Source organism: Anastrepha obliqua, chromosome 3 (genome assembly GCF_027943255.1).
Source record: "Anastrepha obliqua isolate idAnaObli1 chromosome 3, idAnaObli1_1.0, whole genome shotgun sequence".
Taxonomy (NCBI): Eukaryota; Metazoa; Arthropoda; class Insecta; order Diptera; family Tephritidae; genus Anastrepha; species Anastrepha obliqua.
The window spans coordinates 128,900,235-128,910,992 of NC_072894.1; positions in this window are offsets into that span (position 1 = coordinate 128,900,235).

A 10,758-nucleotide genomic window follows, 5' to 3' on the forward strand; every position below is an offset into this window, starting at 1 on the left:
GTCGACTCTTCAAGTCAGTAAACAATCAGCCAACACTCGTACGTTCAAGGAACGCAAGATCTGCCGAGAACATTGCCGCGGTCCGTGAAAGTGTACAGCAGAACCCTAGGCAGTCTATTCCTCGCAGTGCACAAGAACTTGGCCTTTCGCAGACTTCAACTTGGCGAATTTTGCGTCGGAACTTGAGCCTACACCCGTACAAGATCCAACTGACCCAGGAGCTCAAAATTGATGACCATAGACAACGCCGTTTGTTCGCTGACTGGGCTTCGAATCGGTTGGAAGAGAACCCCAGTTTTGGGCGAAAAATCATCTTTAGTGACGAGGCGCATTTTTGGATGAATGGCTGTGTTAACAAACAAAATTGCCGTATATGGGACGACACCAATCCACACGAAGTTCACCAGGTGATAATGCATCCTCAAAAAGTTACCGTTTGGTGTGGATTTTGGGCCGGCGGCGTCATTGGTCCGTACTTTTTTGAAAACGACGTTGGTGAGGCGGTCACCGTCAACAGCGAGCGCTACACAACGATGATAACCAATTTCTTATGGCCCATATTGAACCCATATTGGACCTAGACGACATGTGGTTCCAGCAGGACGGCGCACACTGGGGATTTTGCGGAAAAAAGTCAAATTTGCAACATACCACCTACGCAATGTTTAATGGTATTTCTAAATTCCAGAATAGAACCAACAATAAAATCAAAAAGAATTACTAAACTCCGACTTACAGTTTTTTTTTTTATAGATATGTCAAAAGTATAATTTTTTTATAGTATTGAACTGACTAAGAAAAAACTTCAAAGCCCAAGGTGGTTTTTTTTTCTTTTTGCTTGAGCCGACTTCCAATTTTTTATTTTTCATTTAGGGTACGATATTTTTATATATTTTAGCCGGAAGAACAAAGGCTGTGAAGCATTTGATTATCTATTTATAATTAATTTTACGAAAAAAAAAAAATCATATTCCTTCATATTCTTAGATCTGCAAGTTGAGCTACATTTACCTACGGTCAGAAACTAGTATCAACGTGTTGCTTAATAACGTCTCTTTCAGTTTTAATCAATTGCAGGTGCCACCAGGCGCTACTGATTATTTTTTGGCAATGATAATAACTAAACGCTTTCTAGTGTGTGCATAATGATAATGAAACACTTTTAATTTTGTTTTGACATTTTGAGGGTAATTTAGAATTATGAACTTACATGTATCCTATGCGTAAATATTTGCTGGCTTATATTAATAACAAAAAAAAAAAAAAACAAAAAAAAAATTAAAATTTATGAATTTAAAAAAAAAAATTTTTTTTAATTTTTTTTTAAAAATAGTTTTTAGACATGTTCTTTTCATACACAAATATATACAACTTCGTTAGTAGTAAAAATGTAAATATTTTTTGGGATGTATACTTTTTTCCGCATCTCTGTACAAAAATACCCAGTGTGCGGCGCTACGTGCCACACAGCAAACGCCACGATTGACATTCTGCATGAACGATTTGAGGGTAAGGTTATCTCTCGCAGGGGTGATGTGAATTGGCCACCAAGGTCATGCGATTTGACCCCGCTAGACTTTTTCCTGTGGGGTTTCTTGAAGTCTCAGGTCTATGCAAATAAACCACAATCGACCGATGCTCTCAAGGTGAACATAACACAGGCCATCGCTCAAATTCAGCCTGATCTATGCGGAAGAGTCATTGAAAATTGGAGCACTCGGATCCGTTCCACCGTAAGAAGCCGAGGCGGGCATTTGAATGAGGTCATATTCCACACTTAATGGCATATATGCGCCTTTCAAATAAAAAAATAATTTTGTCAATAACTCACACATAGCTTGTTTTATTCCATTTCAACATCTGCACACCCTTATTGAAAAACCCTTTAAAAGAACTGCTTACTAACGCAACACATACAAACAAAATAATGCATAGAGTTTCTAGTTAAATGAAATATAATATCTATTTTGAAGAGCGGTAAGTCCAGCTGCAAATATGTTAATTCCTGAATTTAATTTCTTGATTATTAAGGAAAAATTGTATTATCCTTTTACAATTATAATAATAATGATAATGAAAATCATGTTTTCATGAAAGAGTACTTTATATATGTAGTTGTGCTTTAGTAGAGGTGAATGTTTTTGTTATTGTTTTTAAGTCAACTTAAACGGTTTTTGCGTGTAACCACAATATAAGTATGTATGTATACGGTGATGCAGCTACATAGTTGTTCACATACATGCATATGCCGCAACATCCCCTTCCTAAGCCGTAAACGCCCTCGATAACCGTAAATCAACTCATAATGAAGAATTAAATTTTAGTTGATATTATCTTAAACTTTCCTGATTTATTTATTTTAACTTCCTGTTCATGACTCAACTATCAATAAATGCTATCAGTATTTAATTATTTAATGAACTGAATGTAAACTTGAAAGGTGCTTCAAAATTCCCATATGAAAATTCGTCAGAGGTTTATTTTTCGTGCAACCGCACAACGAAGGAAGTGGATTATAGGCAAAGTGTGTGTGTGCGTGTGAATGTATGTGGACGAGCAATGTATAAATACTTTCCCTTGAACTTGAAAAATTCTAACCTTGCTACTACTTCGTAAAGTTTTTAGACATTATGCATGCACACACTCGTGTATTTACATATGTATAGGTATGTATATGTGTGCGCACAGTTAACTAGTAGTTGTTCTTAATATATTCAATGCACGTACAATGGCAGCAGCTACATACATACATATGTATATGTTTACAATAGCACTGAAAGAGGTTAATACAAAAATAAATACAAAACGAAAGGCTCGAGTTGCAACGGGCAAACTATAAAAATTCATTCCAAAAACGAAAATCGCTTACTAATTTAACAAGAAAAAAAAAACAATTTAATTAGTAAACTGCTTGAGTTTAACTAGAAAAATATACTAAACAGTTTTAAATAAATTAAAATTTTACATTTGATAGCTACTCACTAACTGATAGCTACTCATTACATTAAAAAATCAACAATTCTGAGTAACCTTGCATGCGAAGTTATAATCTGCTAAGTGATTTACGAGTACAGTTTTTCATAATCAATATTTTTTTGAAACTTCAAATCAGGTGCTGATGAATGTATTCGCAACTCGATGCTTGCTCTCGATCTCACTAAGATCGCTTTTCAGCAAAACGACGGGAGCGATCATTTTTTGCTATCCAGCGCCACCACCGAATACGAAATTGGACTTCAGCAAAGTCGCAAAAAAGCTACTATCACGCCGATCCACACCAAGAGTGATAGCGAAGACACTATGGTGCCGATCAGGGTTCTCTCTCGGCCCAAGTAAAAATTAGGTAAGAAACAATGAGTGAATTCAGGCTATTCGTAACTTTGAAATTGTGTTATAAGATTAAATCATAAACTCAGTCACGAATCGTGAACGACGGTGGTGGTTCTTTTTGTAGCAGCATAAATATTCCCCATATTTGTTGCCGAAGTGGCAGTCCTTGGCCGGATATAAATCCGGGTCGTTCCGGTAACGTGGAACCGACTGTCGTGGGAACCAATACGGTGGTGGACGTTGATGTTGGTTGGAAAAGACAAATCTATTCACTTTCTAAATAAAGAAAAGGGCTGCCGAACACTGCAATAAAAAAGAATTTAAGTTGCCGGTCGTCAGTGAAAGAGATAATCAAAGAGCCATTTGCCTGGTTAAAGACGTTTTAAAACTTCTGTAAGGAAGACCGAGTAACCGGGTAACGAACATTACATATATAAATCACGAGGCACACACATTCACACACTGCTTAAAACCAATAGCGGTGAAGTCTACAGAACAACAATGAAGCACAAATCGCAAAGAGCTACGACAGCTAGTGAATTAAATACTCTGGTCCTAGAATTTGGACAAAGTAGGTCAGTATAATGATTGTAATTATAATAATAAACCCCACAGTACTCTTATCTCGTAACAGTAAGGGTCGCAGTCTGTCTGGCGTACGTCTCTTTTCTGTTCTCGCACCAGGCCAAGAAAGGCAGAAGTTGGTTAAGTGTCGAGATCTAACACCCTTGGGATACAGGAAAAATCATCAATTAAGTAAATTGTTAGATATCGGCCATTAATTGAAGATAGTGCAATACAATATAAAAATATCCGATGAGGCTTCCTTTGAGTGAGAGAAAGATTCCTCAGAAGAGTTTTGGACCTTTGCACGCTGGTGATGGCGAGTATCGCAGACAATGAGCTGTATGAGCTTTACGTCGACCTAGCGCAGGGAATAAAGAACCAGTGCACATACCGGTATTTTGATAATCTAGGCGGCCAAAACTATTTTAACGTTTTTTATAGTCTTAAATACTTTAATTCATCATCATTTAGACAATGGACTTTTTTTATTGAACTTTTATATTATTAACCCTTAAATGACCGTGGTATCTTTAAAGATACAACCATTTTGTACTAAAATAAATAGAAAATGATTTTTTTTTTGGGTATTTATAGGTTAAATTCTATAAAATAGACATCATTATTAATGTTTTAATTATTTATTATCAAATGCCAAGTTTCACAGAAGGTGTCAAATAAAATACATTATTTGAACCAAAAAAAAATATTTAATTCAATCAATAATCTTACGTCAATAAGAACTAAAGCAAAATGAAACAAATTAAAGGAAAAAATTACAAATTTTCATTATCTGATGAATCAGATTCGTTAGGTTGGGCCGGAATGAGTAAACTTACCGATTCCGGTAAATATAAATTTAGTTTTCCTCTTTTCACATTTCTAGTGCTGCTAAATAAAGGGTCTGAACTTAAAAAAAGTCGATTAAAAATGTCTCTATTGCAATTTTCTCGGGAAAATTTTCTTGCGAAGTCTTGGCGGTAAGTTCTAAAATGTTTATTCCTTGCTTCTGCAGCTTCCTCCGAAAGTTGCCTAATAGGCACCAATGCATTTTTCATGATTAATGCACCATGCAGAAGTATTTTGTGCATTGTCGGTGTCATCGGGTGCCATGGGTATAATTCAACGTACAACTGAGCTGTGTCAAATGCATATTTATCATACTTCTCCGAGTCCACTTTATGTCCGCATGAAATTGTCTCCAATATGACTTTTAACCGATAAATGAGATCATAGTTGATTCCGGTTATTTCAGCAGCTAACTTTGGATCTTCGAAAAATCTCCTGCTTGTGTTACCATCATTCGTGTTTCCAAAGTTAGCTTTTGGCATATCAACAAGCAAGCCAGTCTCGTTACGGAATCTCCGTTGGATTTCAAGTTTCCTGTCTTTCTCGAGCGTTTTTTCCGCTTCTGTCTTTCTTTCTCTGTATTTTCGAACAGGCAAATTGTAGGCAAGATGGAGAATACTCTCAAAGAGTCTTATCCTGGCGTGCAAAACAGATAAACCAAACTCAAAGCCTTCGTGGTTAATATCGTGCTTTAAATGCAGCTGATTAAAATCTTTGGATGTAGCGCCACAAATATAGCACTTATTGGTAGAAGTTGCGCCAGAAGCAGCGTTGCACACTTTGCCATCTACCATTGTCATGACGAACACGTGACTGACTTTAAAGGTTAAACTATTTAATTCTAAATCCCTAGCTGACAGCGATTTCAAAGATTCAGTTACGAAGTCAATTTTCTCTTTAGTTAAGTCCACACTTTCTTTCACAAACCGGAACCTCAAAGGACGACAAAAACGAGCTGAAGAGGGCGTTGGATTTTCCCAAACTACTTTATCACTTTTTCCACAGACTAACCTTAATAGAACAAAACAGGTTTGGAAGATATTTGAATCACAATCAGTATCACTTTCTTGTTTTTGTTTAAACTGTGACTGCTGCGAGCCGTCGCATCCCCATTTACAAATAAGTTTCAGGGACAATCTTTCTTGTTCTTTAAGGGCTGAAAGAACTACTTCCAAATGAGTTAATAAGCGTTTCACTGTAACATCGACCAAGGGCTATAAATCACATTCGGCACTAGTGCATGTAATTCTGATAGATTCAGTGGCGGATACAATTCATTTTTTGCTTTTTGAATAATCAGCGGCATCAATCATCATTTTCAATGCTTGTATTGGTGATAAAGAGTGGATTTCTTTTTTCCTAGTGTTTGAAAATGCCTTTTTGTATTTTGTCGCACGTATCGGAGAGAATGTCTTTTAATACTTTAGAAGCATCTCTCTTTCCACTTTTGATTAACTCTACTGAAGCAGCATGCATAATCAAGTTTTTGTCCTTTACTGTAGATCTGAGTTCTGCAGTTTTGCGTCTTTAGATCTTTCACCTGAGTCACTGAAATGTTTCTGAGGACGGCCACATCGTTTCGGTATTGCTGCAACAGTTAATTCAAAACCTCTTTCCAACCAAGACATGTACTTTGATAGGAAAACATCTTCCTTTTTATGTACTTGTAGCCACTTTTTCTTGATTTGTGATTTGAAATGTGAAAAATTGTGCTAATATCTGTTCGTCAGAGTATTTTTCACTTGACAAAAGCTCCTTTAATTTTTCGTCCAAATTTGGTAAATTCTGAGCTTGCATACGGTCGAATAGGTATTTTCGAGTCACAATTCGAACCCCTGAAGTGCCTTGAGAACCTTAAACAAACCAAAAAAAACAAGTATAGAAAACGCTTTAAAAAAAAACTGTTCCATGAATCTTTTGAAATTCCACAATTAATTAATCTGCGGTTTTCTGCGGCTAATTCTACTTTATTCTACATCTCAAAGCATATGTAAACAATCTGAAAAAAAAAGCTTGGACGGACTTGGAAGTATAACTTTCAGCTTAACAAATAAAAAAAATGTGTAAAAAATGCACTATTTCTCCTTGTACGGAATTCAATAAATTACGTTATTAATGAACAAAATCTATAAAATATTTATTAAATTTCGAAAAATCATACCTGAAGCTTTTGACTGCCAATACGGCAGTAGCGCACGCGACGAAAAAGCGCGAGAGGGGGTGGAGTGAATACTCTATTGTGTTATCTTTCTATTTTATTGACTTTTGGCCGCCTAGATTATCAAAATACCGGTATGTGCAGCGGCTACATTGGCTGAGTCATGTCGTCCGAATGGATACAAACGCTCCGGCTCTGAAAGTATCCGGTGTAATACAAACTAGTGGTAGGATAGGGAGAGGAAGGCCTCCTCTACGCTGGAAAGATCAGGTGGAGAAGGACTTAGCTTCACTTGGTGCGTCCAACTTGCGCCGGTTAGCACAAGAATGAAACGACTGGCATGCGTTGTTAAATTTTTCCCATTTTGTTTTAAATGAAATATTTTATATTCAATTTCATCCGCAATCGTTTTTGTGAAAATGTAGTTCATTCTATTAAAACAACAAATAAATCCAAGTATCAAACGTTGCTCGTATTGAATAAAAAACAAAACTTCCAACTTTTTAATCAGAATTTTTAGAAAAATTTCGAGCTTGCATTTGTATAGCCCATGGAATTTTGATATAATAAAGTTGTAGTTAAGAAAATTCCGGCCATTTGGTAAATGAAGAAATGGCGCAAGGCTGCCAGCAAATTTTCAAAAATCAACAAAATTGTTGAGCCATTTCAAACTTGCAGTTTATTGCGCCAAAATTCAATTAGCTTTAAAACTTGATACTGAATATTTTTTAAACCTCTGAAAAAAAATTCGAAATTTAGGCTGTTTATAGTCAATTTGCCCTAATGTGCGTAGTGCAGTCATGCGTCACATAACCACATTCACACCCATAGGCATAGGTTCGACTCAAGGGAGGCTGAGGTAATCGAAGTCATGCTGGCAGATGTAACACTCACTGGTGATGCAACTGAGAAGGCTACGCAAGCTATGAAGCATCTAACAAAAGCATGCGACGCAGCTATGCCTAAAACAAGGCATAACAGCGAACCCTTTTCCTGGTGGAGAGCGGACATTGCGTAATTGCGTAGCGAGTGCAATCGAGCAAGGCGAGTTTATCAACGTTATAGGGGCACGCACAGTTTCCAAGGGAACCAGCTTCAGTATAAGCAAAAAAGGAAGGCCCTGAAAAAGGCAATTAAAGGGAGTAAACGACAATGTTTCCTCCAACTATGTGACGAAGTCGATAGTAACCCTTGGGGACTCGGGTATAGGCTAGTCATGAAAAAACTGAAAGTTTTCAAGCCACTCCCAACATCCGGCCCGGCCACACTGCGTTATGTAGTTGAAACATTGTTCCCAGCACAAGATGCTCTCCGAGCCTACGTTTTGGAAAAATGTTGTGAGGGGGACCAAAATATGCAGTTGACAGACAAAGACGAGCTCCTGATGATCACTAGACGGATCAAAAACAATAAAGCTCCTGGCCCAGATGGAGTCCCCAACGAGGCACTAAAAGTGGCAATTCGAAGTCATACCGACATTTTTGTAGATCTCTACAATTCATATCTAAAAGAAGGCACATTTCCAACTCAGTGGAAGTTACAGAAACTTGTGCTGATTCCAAAAGGATCTAAATCAGCGGAAGATCCTACAGGCTACCGCCCCCTTTGCATGCTCGATACCGCAGGTAAAATTCTAGAACGCTTGATCGCTAATCGTCTAGAGGCTGCCATTGATGACGCGGGCGGTTTATCATCCTCGCAATTCGGATTCCGCAAAGCTCGCTCAACCACAGATGCTGTAGCTGCGGTTAAAACCATTGCGCAGAAGGCAATCGAAGGAACTCGGTGGTTATACGGTGGCAAGGAATACTGCCTAATGGCAACGCTAGACGTAAAGAATGCCTTCAATACCACGAACTGGAACCAGATCCTGATGGCGCTTGATTGCTTCCAGGTTCCAATGTATATACGAAAGATTATCCTCAGTTATTTCACTGACAGAACCCTTCGCTATAATACCGATGCGGGTGTTAGGGAATATAAAATAACTGGCGGAGTTCCACAAGGCTCAGTCCTAGGCCCCTTGCTGTGGAATATTATGTATGACGGAGTCTTACGTCTCAGTTTACCCCCAGGGTCCAAAATTATAGGGTTTGCTGACGATATCGCTGTTGTGGTCGTAGCTAAAGTACTACACCAAGCCGAAGCAACCTGCAACCAGGCTCTCGGCATGGTAAACGAATGGCTACGCAAGAACGGTCTAACTCTTGCGGATCATAAGACGGAAGCAGTGATCATTAGCAGCAGGAAGAAGGTGGAGTCGGCAAATATAATGGTGGGCGAAAATACCATAGGATCGAAACCGTTCATTAAATACCTGGGCGTATTAATCGACCATAGGCTGAACTTCAGAGATCACCTATCATACGCAAGCAGAAAAGCGGCAGAGGCAGTAGCAGCACTGACGCGCATAATGATGAACACTAGAGGCCCTAGGCAAAACCGTAGGAGACTATTTAATACCGTGGTCTCATCGATTTTGCTGTATGCAGCTCCAGCATGGGCGGAAGCAACTAATAGCAACTCATATGTGAGTTGTATGAAATCAGTGTATCGACTGAGTGCCCTCAGAGTGTGCTGCGCGTTTCGAACGGTATCAGAAGACGCCATTACCATTACTGAAGTTTACCAAAACAAAACTACTTCATAACGACAGACAATACGCAAGGAAGCAAGAGAGCGTAGCTTGCGTTCATGGCAGGGAAAATGGAGTTCGTCCCTGAACGGACGCTGGACGTACCGTCTGATTCCCTTAATGGGTTAACCGTAAGCATGGACAGTTAGACTATTATCTCTCCCGCTCCTCCTCCCGCGAAGTCATGCCTGACGATTGTCCCGCGGTGGGAGGGAAACGGAGTTGGGGTGGGTTTTTAGTGGGTGAGTCGAAAGGCAAGTCCCACACTTTTCGGCTTTCAATGCTTTGTGCCACCTCAACAAAAAAAAAAACAAAAAAACACCCATAGGCACTAAATTAAATATTTCATTGACACCTTCGAAATTTTATAACACCCCACTAAAACTATCTTTGTCATATTTGTTTACCGGCTCATGTCATGTCATATCGAAGTTTCATAAACCTTGTCGCATATATTTCTCAAAATTAAGTAAATATGAATTAGTAGTAATGGTTTTATGGTATTTTTATTACAGCGAACTTTAACGTCTCTCATTAAATTGACACCAAACTACGCCCGCCAGTCGATTGTTGCTATTTAGTCGCCCTCAAGTTTGACCACATGCGTCGTCGCCATTGATGGACAGCGGAGCGCCAATTTTGAATTTTGTATGACATTCATATGACATTCGTATGACATATGTAGACAAGCGAATGAGCAATTTTGCGACGTGCCTGTGATTAATAATCAAATTCCATAACGCTGTGCAAAACTATTCGATTGGAACAACAAAGAAGCGTAATAATTAATTGACTTAGCAGCGACTCGTTGGATTTGGAACGTTGGATGCCAAATATTCAAATGCATAGACTATAATAGCAAGCCACAGCAACTGGCAGGAAGGAAAATAAGTTCAAGAATTAAAAAATAAACTTGGAATATGAAAAAATGGAATTAGTATTCCTTGAAGCGCCCGTTAAGCGTCAACTTGACTAATGCCTTTAGCGGGCGCGGAAAGAGTTTTGGCAGTCAAACTAATCTTATTTTTGTTTTTTATTTTTAATTCAATCCATAAAAAATACTGACGAATTCGTTTAGGCAGCACCGGCATGCCGCCCGAAAATTCCGAATGGACTTCCTCTGAGTTTTTCAAAAAATTTTAAATTAGTTGTGAGCTGAACTTGAAAGTCTGCCGCTGTTGCACTGACAACGGTGTTAGAGCGGACGAACTCTTCGCGCAAA